This window comes from Leptopilina heterotoma, unplaced genomic scaffold (assembly GCF_015476425.1).
Source record: "Leptopilina heterotoma isolate Lh14 unplaced genomic scaffold, ASM1547642v1 Lhet_88, whole genome shotgun sequence".
NCBI lineage: Eukaryota > Metazoa > Arthropoda > Insecta > Hymenoptera > Figitidae > Leptopilina > Leptopilina heterotoma.
In genome coordinates, this window is record NW_025111191.1 from 949,908 (window position 1) to 968,336 (window position 18,429).

The 18,429-nt window shown below is 20.8% G+C and overlaps 1 protein-coding gene across 2 annotated transcripts in view; it reads left to right on the forward strand.

Moving 5' to 3' along the window:
• The window catches only part of LOC122511583, a 123,174-nt gene that overhangs the window by 33,132 nt on the left and 71,613 nt on the right, over nt 1–18,429 (forward strand). The window contains exon 1 of one of the 2 annotated variants that reach the window (XM_043626938.1): nt 10,807–11,007. The exons of the other annotated variant lie outside the window; for it this stretch is intronic. The gene's annotated coding sequence lies outside the window, so the exon portion shown is untranslated. Of the gene's footprint in view, nt 1–10,806; nt 11,008–18,429 lie in introns of those variants that run through there. 2 annotated transcript variants of the gene reach the window in all.

The window sequence follows — 18,429 nt, forward strand, 5'->3', positions numbered from 1 at the left end:
TTTTAGAAATAATTGAATTTTGAAAATTTGAAACATTTTTACTAATTCAAATTTAGGGAGCAGTTCTTTCTTTTGTCTCTTTAGAGGAAAAAAATAAATGTTTTAAAGGAAGTTTTTTAACAGACATAAATTTTTTATTCTTAGTAATTTTTTTTAATGTACAATATAGAAATGGAAGAAAATTTCGCCTACAAAATTCCTGTGGATTGAATTCTACTGAGTGTCCGATTTTGGAATTTTATTTTCACTTTCATTTTCATTTTTACTTTCATTTTTACTCTAATTTTTACTTTCATTTTTACTTTTTTCACTTCCTTCTAAAAGATTTTTATTTTCACTTTTAGTAATTTTCCTATATTCCTTAATTTTCAGTTTCATTTTCTTTTTACTTTCATTTCACTTTCATTTATTCAGTTTTTATTTTTTCAGTTTAGAATGGAAAATTTCATTAAAAATTAAAGTTAAAATGATAATTACTAAAAGGAAAGTGAAAATAAAATTCCCATAATCGACCCCATAATTTTTTATGGGAAAAAGTATTCTCACTATAGAATTTTGTGAAATTTACCCTTAAATTTGTGGAAATTTCCCAATAACTTAGAAAAAATTATGAAATACTGATTTTGATTCACCAAAAAAAAACAAAAAAAAAATTCTTGTTTCGAGAGTAAAATTCCTCTTCTAAAATCCTCTTACATTTTATTCTTGAATAAAGAATATTCCTTTTATAAAAAACCAGAAAATAATATTCTTATAAATAAATAAAAAATAAAGCCGAATATAAACAAGTAAAAGTTGTTAGAAAAGAATAGAGTAGAATAATAAATAATAGAGCAGGATAAAACATAATAGAACGGAAAATAAAAAGAATAGAACAAGAAAAGCTAAAAATATTTTCATACAATTAAAACATTTTCTACTTTAAAAAAAAAAAATTCAATGATAAAATCGATTTTAATATATCTAACAGCCCAGGATAATAATCTTTTGCTAACCATCAACTAAATAGGTATTGATTATTTAAAAGCTTTATTAGAAGCATTATATTAGAAAGTGCATTTTAATCAAATTGAATCATTTACTGACATGAATTGTACATTTAATATTGAAATTACTCGAGACAATCAGATATTTTAATCTTAAAATTTTCATGACTATTGTGTCACAATTATTAACTTACACTTTTCTTTTCTTCTATAATACAACAAAAAAACTCTGTTTGCCATGGATAAATATTCATATTGTTTTCTCTCAAAAGTATTAGGTTTCACTCCTTGGTATTTATCAAGTAAACGTGAATTATTGAGAAGAAATCGATTTTATGGCATCTTGATGATTTCTACATTCACTCTATTTATGTGCACGGAAATTTATATATTTAATTCAAAAAGTTTTACATTATCCGATTATCGTCAACTTACATTTGATTTCATTTTTCTCATGAGTATTATTAAATGTAACATTGTTGGAAATTTTAAAACCGATCTTCTTCTTGTGGTTCGTATTTTTTATTTGCTTTATTGACAATAAATTATAAATAAAAATAAATAAAAATAAATAAAAATAAATAAAAATCTGGGTGTTAAAATATAAAAGAAAATGTTGAATAAATTATTGAAAAAGTATTTACAATTATTTTAGAATTAAAAATTATAATAAAAAACAAAAGAAAATAAAAATTTAACAAATTTTTAAATTTAATAATAACTGTTTTAACTTTTAAATTTTATTATAATTAGTAAAATGAATTTAATTAGAATAAAATTTTCTTTTCAGTTTTATAAGATTCGCTATTTTGACGAGAGTTTAAAAAAATATGGCTATCAAGTGAAAAGACAATCTTTTTGGATATTAAGAATTTATTCTATAATTATTATTGTTGGTTTTTTTCTGTATACATACACTTCTTCGCTCGATGTTAATGATACAGTTTTACAAAAGCATCGAATAAAATTCTTGGGGGATATTTTTCTTTATATTTACGTTTTTTATGCGGCATTACATTTTGCTTATCAGGCAAATCTTATTCAGCAACGGTTTCAAATTTTAAACAATCAATTGGGAAGGGAAATTATTTGGTGTAGTGGTAAATTTTTTTTGAATGAAAATTCTGTGACAATTTTTACAATGAAATTTTATCACAATCTTCTCTGTGAAATTAGTCAGGATTTAAATAAATTCTACAGTTACACATGGTTTATTGTTATTTTTGTTTCATCATTTTTTATAGGAGGCATACATACTGACATACATATGTATCCAAAAAATTCTTATCCAATGGCAATTATAATTTCACTATTGTGTGTATGCCTTGCCATAATATTATTATTTTGTGTCATTTTTCATCGAACATCGTACGAGGTATGTGTAAATAAAAAATGTTAACTTTTTACAAAATATTGTTATATAATTGTTTATTTATTTTTTTTTTTAATTTAATTTTAATTTAATTTTGATTTTGATTTAATTTTTAATTAATTTCGAATTAATTTTGAATTACATTTGAAAATTAAAATTTTAAATGAAATTATAGTCAAAACAAAAATGTTGAATTAATTTTAATTTAATTTTGATTTAATTTTAAATTAATTTTGAATCAATTTTGAATTACTTTTAAATAAACTTTCGAATCAATTTATAGTCAAAATAAAAATTTTCAATTAATTTTAAATTAATTTATTTTGATTTAATTTGAATGTGATTTTAAATTTAATTTGAATTAATTTTGAATCAATTTTGAATTAACTTTGATTTAATTTTGAATCAATTTTGAATTAACTTTGATTTAATTTTGAATCAATTTTGTATAAACTTTTGAATTACTGTTAAATAAACTTTTGAATTAATTTATAATCAAAATAAAAATTTTAAATTAATTTTGATTAATTTTGAATTAATGCGGATTTAACTTGAATATTTAATTTTTCATTAGTTTCGATTTAATTTTAAGTTAATTCTGATTCAATTTGGATGATATCAAAAAAAATTTTTGAATAAACTTTTTATATGAAAATAGAGTAAAAAATAATTTTTTAATAAACTTTTGTTTGAATTTAGAGTCAAATAAAAATTTATAATTATATTTTTACATTTTAGGCTAATCAGTTTAAAAATTACGTAATACACGAATCGCCATTGTTAATGAATGACAGAATGAAAATGGTAACTACAATCTTCTTTTTCAAAAAAAAAAAAAAAAATTATAAATAAATTTAAATTAATTGAAATTATAAATTTATAAATATTTTTAGGACCAATTGGAAATGACGGCTTACATAATAAATAATAAATTGTCATTTAATTTAATGGGCTACTGTGATTTCGATTCAAGTATGCTTTACTACGTGAGTTTCTAAAAAAAATTGTTGTATTAGAAAAAATTGAAAAATTTCTAAAATGTTAATAACAAATTAATATAAAATGATTTTTTAAATGATCTTTTGTCTTACAGATGTTTGTTGCTTTTGCAACCTACGGTCTAGTGCTATCAAGTGCGACAGCTGTTTAAATAATTTAATTAACAAAAATAATATTTTGTACTTTGTAATGAAAATTAATAGAGATCAATAAAATCGAAAAGCGAATAATTTGATTAATTTCTATTAATTATTATTATTATTATTATTATTATTATTATTATTATTATTATTATTATTATTATTATTATTATTATTATTATTATTATTATTATTATTATTATTATTATTATTATTATTATTATTATTATTATTATTATTATTATTATTTTTATTATTATTAAGAAAGTAAAAATTAATTTTAAATTTTGAATTTAGTAGGTACTGCAATTATTATTTATTCAAAAGTTTTAAATTTACATTAAATAATAGTAAAAATTAATAGTAGTAAAAAATAAAAGTAAAAAGAAATAATAGTAAAAATTAATAGTAGTAGTAAATAATAGTAAAAATTAGTAGTAAAAAGTACTAATAGTAAAAAATAATAGTAAAAATTAATAGTAGTAGTAAGCAATAGTAAAAATTAGTAGTAAAAAGTTATAATAGTAAAAAATAAAAGTAAAAATTAATAGTAGTAAAAATAATAGTAAAAAGTAATAATAGTAAAAATTAATAGTAGTACAAATAATAGTAAAAAGAAATAACAGTAAAAAATAATAATAGTAAAAATTAATAGTAGTAAAAAATAATAGTAAGAAGTGAGAATAGTAAGTAACAATAATAACAGTGTTGGAACAATAAATAATTGAATTTTTCATTCGAAAATAAAAAGTTTATTAAAAAAAACATTAATGATGGAACTTTTGAAAAAGGTCGACTTGGTATGGGGACCTTTAGGGTGAAGTGCACGTCAAAATCGTGCGGTTTACCTGTACAGGGTTAAAGGTGAGGTCAGGACCTTGAGTCATTTAGACGTACCCTCTTGAATCAACCTGTCGAACTCCCTTGTCCATCGAAAATGTTCCCCTCTCACGATATTCTAATTTTTTTTTTTTTTTTTTGTTCAACTACAAAAAAGAAAAGTAATGCTGTACATTATATGCGGGCTCTGCTGCAGAAACTGGTTTTTATTTTTGAGTAAAGGGGAAAAGGGGGTCATCAAATCTCGCCTTTGCCTAGACAAAATATTTTCAAAGAGAAAAATCGAAACAGCGAATCTTCTTTTTCATTAAATAAAATGAGAGCAAAAAAAAAATTATAGCTGCTTTATATTTCAAAAGGTGGAATGTTTCCCACGAAAGGATTGTGGACGCAAGACAAGAAACGAGGTGAATGTGTTTAGCTATAGCTTTATTCATTAATTGCTGAAATGTAGGTACTTTTATTTCTCACAAAGAATTTGATTTATACTAGCGACATATTCCTCGCTCTCAATAATAATAATATTTTTTAATAATATAATAATAATTATGATAATAATAATAATAATAATAATAATAATAATAATAATTTTGTTTGTTTATGTAGAAATAATAATATAATAAAGTAAATGAATTAAAGCAATTGAATAATTTAATTTTACTAAACTAATATTCAGAGTAGAAATACTTAGTTTTAATTATATCATTTTTTTATAAATAATTTGTAAAAAATAAAAATTGTAAAAAATAAAAATCTCCTATTTCGAAAATTAAAAAAAATGGTATTTATTATTATAAAAATAAAAATAAAACGATTTTTAAAATTAAAAATAAAAATAAAAACATAAAAAACAATATTATTAAAAAATCGGAGAAAAAAATAATCCGAGAACTTATTTTTAAGAAAATAAAAAACGGTAGTTAGAAAAAATGAAAAATATTAAAAAATCGAAGAAAAAAAATAAGCCAGAAACATTTATTATACTTGAAATAAATTGAATTTCAAGCTAGACAATTTCAATATTCATTGTTATTCAAAGAAAAGTGAATAAAAGATGATTTTTTGAAATAAAGAACAGACAATGAGAGGAGAAAAGGATATATGAATAGAATATTAAAATGAACCAACTTCCTCTTTTTCTTTTCTCTCCTCCTTTAACAATTCAGGGAACAAGAGATGATGTGTCCGCAAAAAAGAAGGCAATTTTTTTTTCACCACAATTTCTCGAAATAGAAGAAAAAGATGCAAAAAGAATGGGAAAAATTATTATTAGAATAGAAAAAAATGATATATTCAAAATGTATATTTTGTTCAAGATCAGTTTCTCTTTGCTCTCACACTAAAAAAAAAAATTTTTTAGTATAGATTTAAATAATTTAATAAATCTACAAAGAATTTTTTTTTGAGTAAATTTTGAACTAATTAATACACTATAAAAATAATTAAATCTGTCATCAACTGAATTTTACTTGAAAAAATAATAATTTTTACACTAAAATAGTAATTTTCACATTAGAATATAAATTTTTACACTAAAAGATTCATTTTTACATTAAAATAGTAATTTTTACACTAAAATTATAAGTTTTAAATTAAAATAGTAATTTTTACTTTAAAATGATAATTTTTACATAAAATTTTTTAAAATTAATTACAAATCTACATTGAAATTAAATACATTTGTTTTGAGAGGATAAATCTACTAATCAAACTTATCTTTGGCAGTTTTAATTTTGAAGGACTTTTATTAATAACAATGAGTCATAAATTTTACTGACTCATTTTTATTAATAAAAATTCTTGCAAATTAAAACTGCCAATGATTCATAACAACTTAAATTAGTAAGAATTTTTATTAATTGAGATTTGCATGAATTTTTACTAATTCAAATTAGAAATATTCTTTAGTAAATAAAATTTTCAAGAATTTTTAATAATTAATATTATTAAGAATCTTTAGTAATTTAAGTAGTCAATGATTCTTACTTTTTTAAACTATTATGAATTTTTGGTAGTTTTAATTTGTAACAATTTTTATTCATACAAATTAGTTAGAATTTTTACTAATTAAAAATTAGTAAGATTCTTTGGTAATTAAATATTACAAGAATATTTTTTTTTATTCAAATTATTAAGAATCATAACTAGTAATTAGAATTCACAAGCATTTTTACTAATTTAAATTAGTAAGAATCTTTATTAAATAAAATTTATATGAATTTTTTCTTACTAAAATTAGTAAGATACTTTTCCAATTCAAAATTAGTAAGAATTTTAACTAATTTAAAATAAAAATTAATATTCTTCAATGATTTAAAAGTGCAATAATTTTACTATTTGAATTTGTGAAAAAAATTTAGTAATTAAAATTTGTAAGAATTTTTATTAAAAAAAATTAGTCACAATTTTTACAAATTAGAGTTAATAAAATTTTTGCTAATTCAATGACAAGAATGTTTATTAATTCAAATTTTTAAATATCTCTATTAGTAATTAGAATTCACAAGAATTTTTACTAATTTAAATTAGTAAGAATCTTTATTAATTCAAATTTGCATGAATTTTTACTAATTAAAATTAGTAAGAATCTCTTTAAAATCGAATAAAGAAGATTTATGAGAAACTCAAAATTTAGAAGAATGTTTACTAATTTAAATTAGCAAGATTCTTTACTAATACAAATTCTTAAACATTTTCAATAGTATTTAAAATTTGCAAGAATGTACTAATTTAAATTATGTACTAATTTGTACTAATTTAAATTTATAAGAATTTTTACTAATTCAAATTTGCAAGAATTTTTACTAATTTGAATTAGTGACTTAATTCAATTACGAATTTTGCAATTGCAACAAAGCTTATTATTAAAATTTGCAGAATTTCTATAAAATCTCTACGGTAACCAAGAGAATAGTAATTTTTACAAAGAGAATAGTAAAATCAATTACTCAAACAGTGTTAGATTAACTAAAAAAGAAATTAATTTATCTACTTTCCTCTCAACTACAAAAGAAAATTTCACCTGGTTCAGCGATATTTGTAGTTGCTCCAAATAAAGATTTTTTTCGTGTAGTAATTTTTTTTTTTTCATAGTATAGCTAAAGTTTCTGACTGAAACCATCTGAAAAAATGGCGCTAAATCTTATAAAATTTGTAACGTTAAGAAGATGGGGTGGAAAAAAGTGCAAACTAACAAAACGTATACTTTACTACAAAGTTTCATGAGGCCCCTAATTATTTTCCACAGCATATCTTGAGAACAAGTTAGACGATTATATAATAAGTATGTTGCGCAGCAGAATTTTAGATATCATCATATTCATCAGTTATAAGAAACTTGTTATATATATAAATTTGTATAAATAAATATAGATATAGTTTTCTGGAGAAGGAATCGTTGTATATATACAATGCCTTTATATTCAATTCAAGTGGCGACGAAGGGGGGACAACGCGCAGATACCAGACTCAAAAAGATGATCAGCCACATGTGCACACGATGTTCATGGCAGGTTGTTAAAAGTTGTACTTTGCAGAATTGTCGACTTATTGTGACATGGCACTCCGTACAGGAAATTCAAAGCGAGTTGTTCTAAAAGTAAACTTAGAATTTCCCCCAATGATGATAAAGTGCATAAAGCAAGAGTTTATTTCTAGGGGAGAATGCATATATATATGCATAATGTTGTGCCACTGATAATTAATATAGTTATTAGCGCATGTGACCAAATTAGATAGTATTGTTTTGAATTTCAACTTTATTATTATTATTATTATTATTATTATTATTATTATTATTATTATTATTATTATTATTATTGAAAAATTAATTTAAACTACGAACAAATGGGGGACTTATTATTATTATTAATAATAAACTAAATTATATAATATTATTAATATTATTATTAAATATTAAATCGTACTGAATTATATTATTTATCTGCATAAACAAATTCTTAATAATTTGAACTGATAAAAATTCTTGCAAATTTTAATTACTAAAGAAAATGTTTACTAATTTGAACCAGAGACTAACTTTTTGTTTTTGAATTAGCAAAATTTACTAATTCAAGAGCAAAAAGTAAGTCACTAATTCAAATTAGTAAAAATTCTTACAAATTTGAATTAGTAAAACTCCATGTAAATATAAATTAATAAAGATTTTTACTAATTTGAATTAATGAAAATTCTTGTGAATTCTAATTACTAATAAAGATTCTTAATAATTTAAATTAATCAAAATTATTGGCAAATTTAAATTGACAAAAAATGTTAATAATTTTAATTTGTAAAAATTGTGACTAATTTTTTTTTAATAAAATTCTAATTAATTCTAATTACTAATAAAGATTCTTAATAAATTGAATTAATAAAATTTCTTGTCTTTGAATTGCTAAATATGTTATTAATTTAAATTTATAAAAATTTTGACTAATTTTTTTTAATAAAACTTCTTCTAGACTTTAATTACTAAAAATGTTGTTAAAAGTAAAATAAATAGTAAAAATAAATATAAATAGTAAAAATTCTTGCAAATTTGAATTATTGAAGAATATTATTAATTTTTACTTTGAATTAGTTAAAATTTTTTACTAATTTGGAATTGAAAAAGTATCTTACTAATTTTAGTAAGAAAAAATTAATGTTTATTTTATTTAATAAAGATTCTTACTAATTTGAATTAGTAAAAATGCTTGTGAATTCTAATTACCAGTAATGATTCTTAATAATTTGAATAAAAAAAGTATTCTTGTAAATTTGAATTGCCAAAGAATCTTACTAATTTTAATTGCTAAAAATTCTAACTAATTTGTATTTATAAAAATTGTTACAAATTAAAACTACCAAAAATTCATAATAATTTAAAAAAGTAAGAATAATTGACAAGTTAAATTACAAAAGATTCTTAATAATATTAATTATTAAAAATTCTTGCAAATTTTATTTACTAAAGAATATTTCTAATTTGAATTAGTAAATATTTATGCAAATTTCAATTAATGAAAATTCTTACTAATTTGAATTAGTAAAACATCTTGTGACTTCAAATTATTAATAAAGATTCTTAATAATCTAAGTTAACAAAAATTCTTGTAAATTTGAATTGACAAAGAATCTTACTAATTTTAATTAGTAAAAATTACTTTTAAATTAATAAAAATTTTTGCTAATACAAATTAGTTAGAATTTTTACTAATTCGAATTAGTCAAAGTTTTACTAATTCGAATAAGTCAGAATTTATACTAATTTCAATTAGTTAGAATCTTTATTAATTCTACTTAGTCAACATTTTTATTAAGTTAAATTGTTAATATTCTTTAGAAATTGAAATTTACAAGAAATTTTACTAATTTTAAATTATTAAGCTTCTTTAGTAACTAAAATGGGTAAAAATTCTTACTAATTTAAGTTATTATGAATCTTTGGCAGTTTTAATTTGCAAGAATTTTTATTAATAAAAATAAGTCAGTTAAAAAAATGAGTTAGTAAAAATTGTGACTCATTGTTAATAATTAATATTCTTCAAAATTAAAACTGCCAAAGATTTATAATAATATTGAAATTAGTAAGAATTTTTACAGATTTTAGTTACTTAAGCTTCTTAATAATTTGAATTAGCAAACATTTTTGTAAATTTGAATTATTAATGAATCTTAACAATTTAAATTATCAAAAATTTTGACTAATTGGAATTAGTAAAATTTAAATTCGAATTAATAAAAATCCTGACTAATTTAAATTAATAAACATTGTAACTAATTTTTATTAGCAAAAATTTCTATTAATTATTTTTATTAATTTATTAATTTAATATTCGTAAAAATTTTTTTTATTTGGATTTAATAAAAATTCTGACTAATATGAAATAATAAAAATTCGTACTAACTTATTGTACTAGAAAATATTGTCATTAAATTTGAATTAGTTACTAATTTTCTTCTTCTAAATTATTAAATTTGACTGTAAAATTAATAGTAACAAAAAAAGTTGCTTCTTCGCTAGTGAATATTAATGTAAATAAATAAATTAATATTTATTATTTGAAATTAATATTCATATCAAAAACCAAAAAGTCAGTAGGTAATTCAAATTAATCAAAAATTTTTTGTCATTCAAAGAGTTTAATTCAGTTGAATTTAGAATAAGAAATAATGTTACATCTTTTTTTTTTCCTTATTATTAACGTTTCTTGGCGTGATTAACGAAAATTTCTGCAGAATTTCTGCAAGCAATAACCCTCTGCAAGCGATCTCGAGGTGGGGTCCGTGCTGCAGCTTTGCTGGGGGTCCGACAATAGAATTTGGAGGCCTGCTTTCTGGACCAATCTGTCCAGCTTGAGCTCGAGAGTGAGAGAGCTCTATGCAAATCGGATCTGAAACGGGTAGAACCGGAGATTTTTTACTGAGTAAAGCATATCTCTTCTATGCAAGTTGCTCAGTTTTAGAACGGTTGTCATCCAGACGAGTCGTGTCGTGAGAAAATCTTAGAAATAATTCTTGAAAATTTTTATTTATTTCAAGAGAAGATGGGAAATCGTCGAAAGATGGCATTTTAAATTCGCGCGCCATACTTTATATGTATACTCAGTACGGGATAAAAAGTGGTGGGAACATTGCTTGTGCGTGGGCGCAGGAATTAAAATGGCGGTTGCTCTCTCTATATAACGTGCGCACCATTTTATTTCCTCTGTGAAGCGATTGTTTTCAAGTTGCCGATTAGGAAATTAATTTTGAAAAATAAAATTTATTCGATAAACAAATTAATTTTAATAATTAAATTAATTTCAGAAACAAATTAATTTGAAAAATTATTTAATTTTTTTAATTAATTTGTTTCTGGAATTAATTTAATTTTTTTGCAAATTAATTTGAAAAATTAAATTATTTCGAGAAACAAATTAATTTAAAAAGCAAATTAGTTCAAGAAACAAATTAATTCAATAATAAAATAATTTGTAGAAAAAAAAATTAATTTAAATAGCAAACAACAAACAAAAAAGCAAAGAAATTTAACAAAACAAACAATAAACAACATTCAAGACATAATTTAACGCAAGGAACAAATTACTTAAAAAAATAATAAATTTATTGACGAAAGAAATTAGCTCAAAAAGCAAACAACGGACAACAAACAAACAAAGTAACAAAAAAAAATACAACAAATAAATTTAAGAGAACAAATAAATATTATTTTTCAAGAAATAAATTAAGACTAAAAGTAAATTAACTCAAGAAAATAAATTTATTGGAAAAATAAATTAATTCAGAATGCAAACAACAAACAAACAATCAACAAATTTACTACAACAAAAAAAACAAATTTAACAGAACAATTAAACCAACAAAAAATAAACATCATTTAAAAGAGAAAATTTATTGTCAAAAATTTAAATTTAAAATTTAAACAACAAACAAACAATAAAAAAATTTAACAGAAGAACAATTAACAAACAAACAATAATCAAATTTAAGAGAACAAACAAACAAAAAATAATCATCATTCAAAAGAGCCAATTTAGTTAAAAAATATTAATTTAGAATTTAAATAAGAAACAAACAAACAATAAACAAATTTAACAGAACAATGAAACAAACAAAAAATAAACATAATTCAAATTAATGCGAAAAGCAAATTTCCTCAATAAAGCAAATTTACTAAACTACTAAATTAATTTAAAAAAGAAACAACAGACAACAAAGAAAGCAAACAATAAACGAACACTATTAATAAAAAAACAAATTAATATAAAAATACTTTAAAAAATTTTTTTTTTTGCTCTGAAAGTCCAAAAATATTTATAAACTTTTTTTTTTAAATTTTCAGTTCTTTTATTTTTATTTCATATTTGCCACATGTCAGGGAAATCAGGAAATTCAGGAAAAAGTCAGGGAAAGTAAAATTGGTCAGGGAAAAGTCAGGGATTTTTATTAAAGTACTGAAAAAAATTGAATTTTAGAGAAGTTACAAAAGATTGCAGAAATTCAATAATGTTAAAAAATTAAAAAGAATTCTCGTCAAAATTCACTTATCTTTAAAAATAATAAAGTTCTTCTCCGAATTTCAATTCTATATTAAAAATTTTAATAAAATTCTTTGCAAAATTTCAATTATTTTCAAAAAATTTTCCTCAATTCAATGATTTTTAATATGTACTATTTTAATAACATTTTTCAATAGAATTCAATTATTTAAAAAAAATTTTGATAAAAATCTAAGCAAACATTAAATTCTTTTCATAAATAATAAAAATATTTCACAGGAATTCAACTATTTACAAATTTTTTATAAATTTCTTCGCAATAATTCCATTATTTTCATAAATTATAATATTTTTCACAAAAATTCAATTATTTTCATGAATAAAAAATATTAAAACTCATCAAAGAATTTCAATTATTTTTAATACAATTTTAATTGAATTCCTCGAAGAATTTAATTATTCTTGAAAATTTTATTAAAATTCCTCGAAAAAATTCAATTTTGCTGGTAAAATTCTTTATGATAATTCAATTTCGAGAAACATTCATTTATTCAATAAATTATTTATTTTTGTATTTAAATAATTAAATTCTCGTAGAATTTTCCAATAAAAATTGATTTAAAAATGAATATCAGTTAAAATTTTAGATAATAATTGAATATTAAAAGCATAGCATAAATTTTTAAAAATAAGTGATAATTGAATTCTTTCGAAGAATTTTAATAAAATTTTTGAAAATAAGTCGAAGAATTTACTTAAAATTGTAACTATTAAAAAGAATTGAAATCCTGTGAAGAATTTTATTAATTTATAAAAGTAATTGAATACTTGCAATGAATTTTTTCAAATTTTTTTTTTAAATAAGTAAAATATTGTAAAGAATATTATTATTTATGAAAATAATTGAATTCCTGCAACGAATTTTATTATAATTTTTTGTAAATAATTTAATTTTTTTTTTTGAAAAATTTGGTCGAAATTTAAATCATTTAATTATTAAAATAAATTGATTAATTTTTATTAAAATACTAGATTTTGAAAATATTTGAATTTCAACGAAGAATTTCGTTATATTCGTGAAATGTAATTAAATTCTTGCAAAAAATTTATGAAAATAATTCCATTTTTCTAGGGATTTTCTTTAAATTGTACTATATAAATAATTGAAATCCTCAGAAAATTTTTCTAATTAATGAAAATAATGGAATTCTTACAACGAATTTTATCAATTTTTTAAAAAATTTATTTAAAATTGTTTTAAAAATAATTGAAATCATTATTTTAATTATTTAATTTTTACTCGGAGTAATTAATATTTTCATGTTTATATCTTCATTATTATTTTTTATTACATTTTTTTTTTATTTCTCCTTACGATTTTTTTTATTTTCTTCCCCCTTTTTTGCGCCTTTTTATTTACATAAATATTTTGATGATACTTTATTTCCTATGTATACTTGTTATTCTGATTAAAATGAAAAAAGAAAAAAAAGCCAAAACATTAATAATGAATATTTTATTAATATCAAAATTCGTTAGAAAATAATTAAAATAGAAATAAAATGATGGAATATAATAATAATAATAAAAAAAAATAATAATAATAATAATAATAATAATAATAATAATAATAATAATAATAATAATAATTATAATAATAATAATAACAGCAGCAACGAACTCGGTAAAATTTAATAATTTTCCGATCAAATTATAAAACTTTTCATCGTATATACAATTATTTTCGAATGAAAATTTTGTAGCGATAAGTTGTTATATTAGTTTGTTGGACGAGCACACATATTCATCTATTTTGTAATTTTAACTTTGCTCGTTTCAAAATAATATTGTGTGTAACATATAATATAAGTGAGAGTTTGAAGAAAAAATTTTTAAATTCCTCTCTCAAAAAGCACACACACACACACACATGTTCGCCAAAGTTAGTTTCCAACGAGAGAAAACCCCCCTTTTTCCTTTCACCCCCCTTTAGGCCCCCTTTAGACCATCATTTCATACTCTCTCTCACTCTCCTCTCGTTTCACCTTGGTTTCTCTTTTTCTCTCTCTCTCTCTCTTTTTTCCATATATATGTGAGATTCATTAACTTACACACTGAAAGTTTTTCGTATACGAAAACTCGGACACATATATATATGTATATATTTCTATATATACATATAAAAAGAGAGAGAAAGAGAGAGAAAAAGAGGGAAAGAGAGAAAATAGAGGGAAAGGGGGAGTAGTCTCTCTATGCTTGAAGGAAAAGTGTAATCGACAAAGTTTATCGGGTGACAGAAGCGACTGAAATTGGGAGGGGTGGTTTTTGCAGACTGTGCGGGGTGAAAAGTACTTTTTCTCTCATTTCTCTCGAGACATAAATATTCGTCTTCTCCGACAGAATTCTCTATATTCATCCAAAAAAAAAAAAGAAAAGTAAAAAACAATATTTTTCCCCTCCGGAGTTTTTTTCGCATTTATTTTTTTGTCACTTCTTTCTTAATCGTTTCGTAAATTATTTCAGTAATTTGTTCAGTAAAATTTTTTGGTTTTAGACAATTTTCAATTTTAGGGGTAAATTGAACATTTTTTTTTTTTGCTCGCATTTATTTTTTTGCTCGCATTTATTTTTTTGTCACTTCTTTCTTAATCGTTTCGTAAATTATTTCAGTAATTTGTTCAGTAAAATTTTTTGGTTTTAGACAATTTTCAATTTTAGGGATAATTTGAACATTTTATTTTAGTTAAAACGAAATTTGTTTTACAATTTTTTGGCGCTACAATTTTTTTCGTGTTATAAATTAAGAACAAAAAAGAAAGGAAAGAACAGTGTTCGTCAGAAAACGTTCAGATGACGCTACAGTCCATTCTTATTGACATCGAAATTCCGGTAATATTTTCATGGGAAAAATAACCAAAATTAATCAAGAATTAGTAATTTTTTAATTCGTAACTACTAATTACTAAAAATTACTTAAATTTTTTGAATTTTTTGAATTTTTTGAATTTTTTGGTAAATGTTAATATTTTGATTAATATTTATAAGCGGTGAAGAAAAAAAATAATAGTAGTGATAAAAATAGTGATAATTGTAACGAAAAAAAAAAAATATTGACAGTGAAAATTAATATTTTAAATAAATAAAATAATAAATAGGAAAATTAGTTTCTAAATTCGAAAGAGTGCGAATTCTTTTATTAATAAATATTAAAAAGATTTCTTATAATTTGAAGTATTTTTTTTTACTAATAAGCACTAAAAGAATACTAAATAAATATTAAAACATACTAAGTAACTAATAGTACAGAAAATTAGAACTACGGAACAAAATAATGAAAATTCATTGTTGGTGACATTTTTTCTTATTTATTTATTTTATTATAATTATAATTTATTTATTTTTATTTTCTTATCTTACAAAAAATAGAACGAACAAAGTTCATTAAAAAGCGTTCGGATGGCGCTACAGTCAACTTGTCTCGATATCGACTAGGGAAAAATTAAAAAAAAAAGAAAATTACAAATTGATTCAATTTTTTTTTAAATTTCCGAATGAATTACAAAATGGGATAATTTTCTTTTCTTTCTCTTAATTTATTATAAAATATTTAAGAGAAAAAATATCTATGGAATGCCATTTGCTAAAAACCTTATGTAAATTTTGATAACTCTAATTATCGTAGTAGTTTTAATTAATGTTTCGGGATTTTAATATTCATCCTTAATTATGTTAATTAATGCAGCAACGTTTCAAAATGTGCATTTTCACTTGTCGCGAGAACTGCGTGAATTTCCACGGAAACATTGTTTGTTGTTGTCTCTTGAAATACTTATTGCTTCATGTTATATATGATTATATTATGCCTCTTGAAATTTTAATTATTTGCCATTTGTATATTTCATTTGCAAAAAACAATTTCTATTTTTGTTTTCATGAAAGGGAAAAAAAATGCAACGCGCAGTGAAATGATTTAAAATTGTATACGTTCTTTTTAAAAGAGAGTAGAATATTCTTTCTTTCTTTTTTTCTATAAAGAAAAAATCTGACTTGAAAAAAAATATCTTTGGTTTTTCTTAATTAATACGTGTGTATGTGGAAAAGTGTGTTCGTTTGATTTCATTGGTAAACTTAATTAGAGGAAAGTGTATTGAATTAAGATTGGCTACAAAAGTATAGGTAATGTCTCCAGAGCTTTTCTCGGGCTTATCGTTTTAATTATCGTCGGTAATCGAATTGTTTAATTAGCCGACTTGAAGTGTATTTGAAAGGAAGGAGGCATTCCTTTTTTTCTTTTTCTTTTTTCCTCTTTAAGCAAAATTATTTTCTAATTGCTTTCTGTTAATTAATACCGCACTGATATTATTAATTTTCTAAAGGAAAAAAATTAACAAAATTATTTTTCAATCACTAAAATAATAGATAAATTTAAATAAATGATATACATATAAATAAATTATTTAAAGAACAAAAAATGTGTAAATTAATTAGGTACTTGAAGAATAAATAATAAATAAATGCAGAATTTGGAGAATAAATCATAAATACAGAATTTAGAGAATAAATAAAAAAGTAATTAATTATTCAAGTACAAATTTTATTAATTTAAGTCATTCATTTAATTCATTACTTTATTTGTAAATTTATTTATTTAATTATTTATTCATTATTATTTATTATTATTATTTGTTGTTGTTATTATTATTATTATTATTATTATTATTATTATTATTATTATTATTATTATTATTATTATTATTATTATTATTATTATTATTATTATTATTATTATTATTATTATTATAATTATTTATTCGTTATTATTGTTATTTATTATTATAAATTATTTACTTAATTTATTATTAATAAATAATTCGAAGCATAAATAATAAGTTAATTATTTGAAAAAATAAATTTAATATACAGTAAAAAATGCAACATTACGGCATTTTTAAATATTATGCTTTTAAGGATATTCAATTTTACATATAGAAATTTTCTGGGGAAAATTGAGATGCATGGATAATTAAATTTTTATTAAAATGTGTAATTTTTGCATCGAAGCAACTTAACGATTATATAACATATATTATTGTGTTAGGCGGGGTGGAAAATATTTCGATAACACAATTATAACTATTGGTTTTCTAATAAATTAGTATAGCGCGTTTTAAACTGGAGTTGAAAAGTCCTTTTTTCAATTTACGCTCATGAATATTTGATCAAGCTTTTTTTTTAATAATAATAGAACAAAAACTGCCCTTCTCAAGAGTATATAGAGATAGACTTTTCAATTATTTTATTTATAATTTTCAATTTATTTCCTTTATTTCGTATTTTTTATTTATTTTGTTTTGTTGTAAATTAGTATTTTTTAATTAATTTTTTACAGTTGTTTTTATTTGTTGCAATTTATTTAGTATTTTTTATTCGTTTTGTAGTATTTAGTATTTTTTATTTGTTTTGTAGTATTTAGTATTTTTTATATTTATTTAGTATTTTTTCAATTCCAAATTTGTTTTTACTAATTTTTAATAAAATTTTGCTTATTCGGAAAAAGTGAAATTTACTAATTTGAATTAGTAACTGATTTTTTGCTTTTAAATTAGTAAATTTTACTAATAGTAATTTCTACTAATTTAGTAGTAAAATTTACTAAATTAAAAGCAAAATTTCAGTCACGAATTCAAATTAGAAAACATTTTTACTAATAATTCTATAAATCAGAAAGTTCAAAGTTTTATTAATTTTCACTGAAATTTACTTATTCGTAAGTAGAAAAAATTGACTCGTGTATAGAAGCAGTAAATTTTATTCATCAGTTAATTTTTCCTTGTTCAAAGTGAAATTACTATTTTTTACTATAAAATTTACTTGTTCGTAAATAGTAAAATTTATTCTTAAATTAATTTGTTTTCATCAAAGTGTAAATTTAATGATTTTTATAAAATTTATTCCTTATTCAATTTTGCTATGATCGAAGTAAATATTTATTCTTAGGCTAAAATTTACTTTTTTTATAGATAGCAATATTTACTTCTGAAATAATTGTTTTACAATTGAAGTAAATTTACTAGTTTTAACTAAATTTTACTTTTTTTGATAATAGC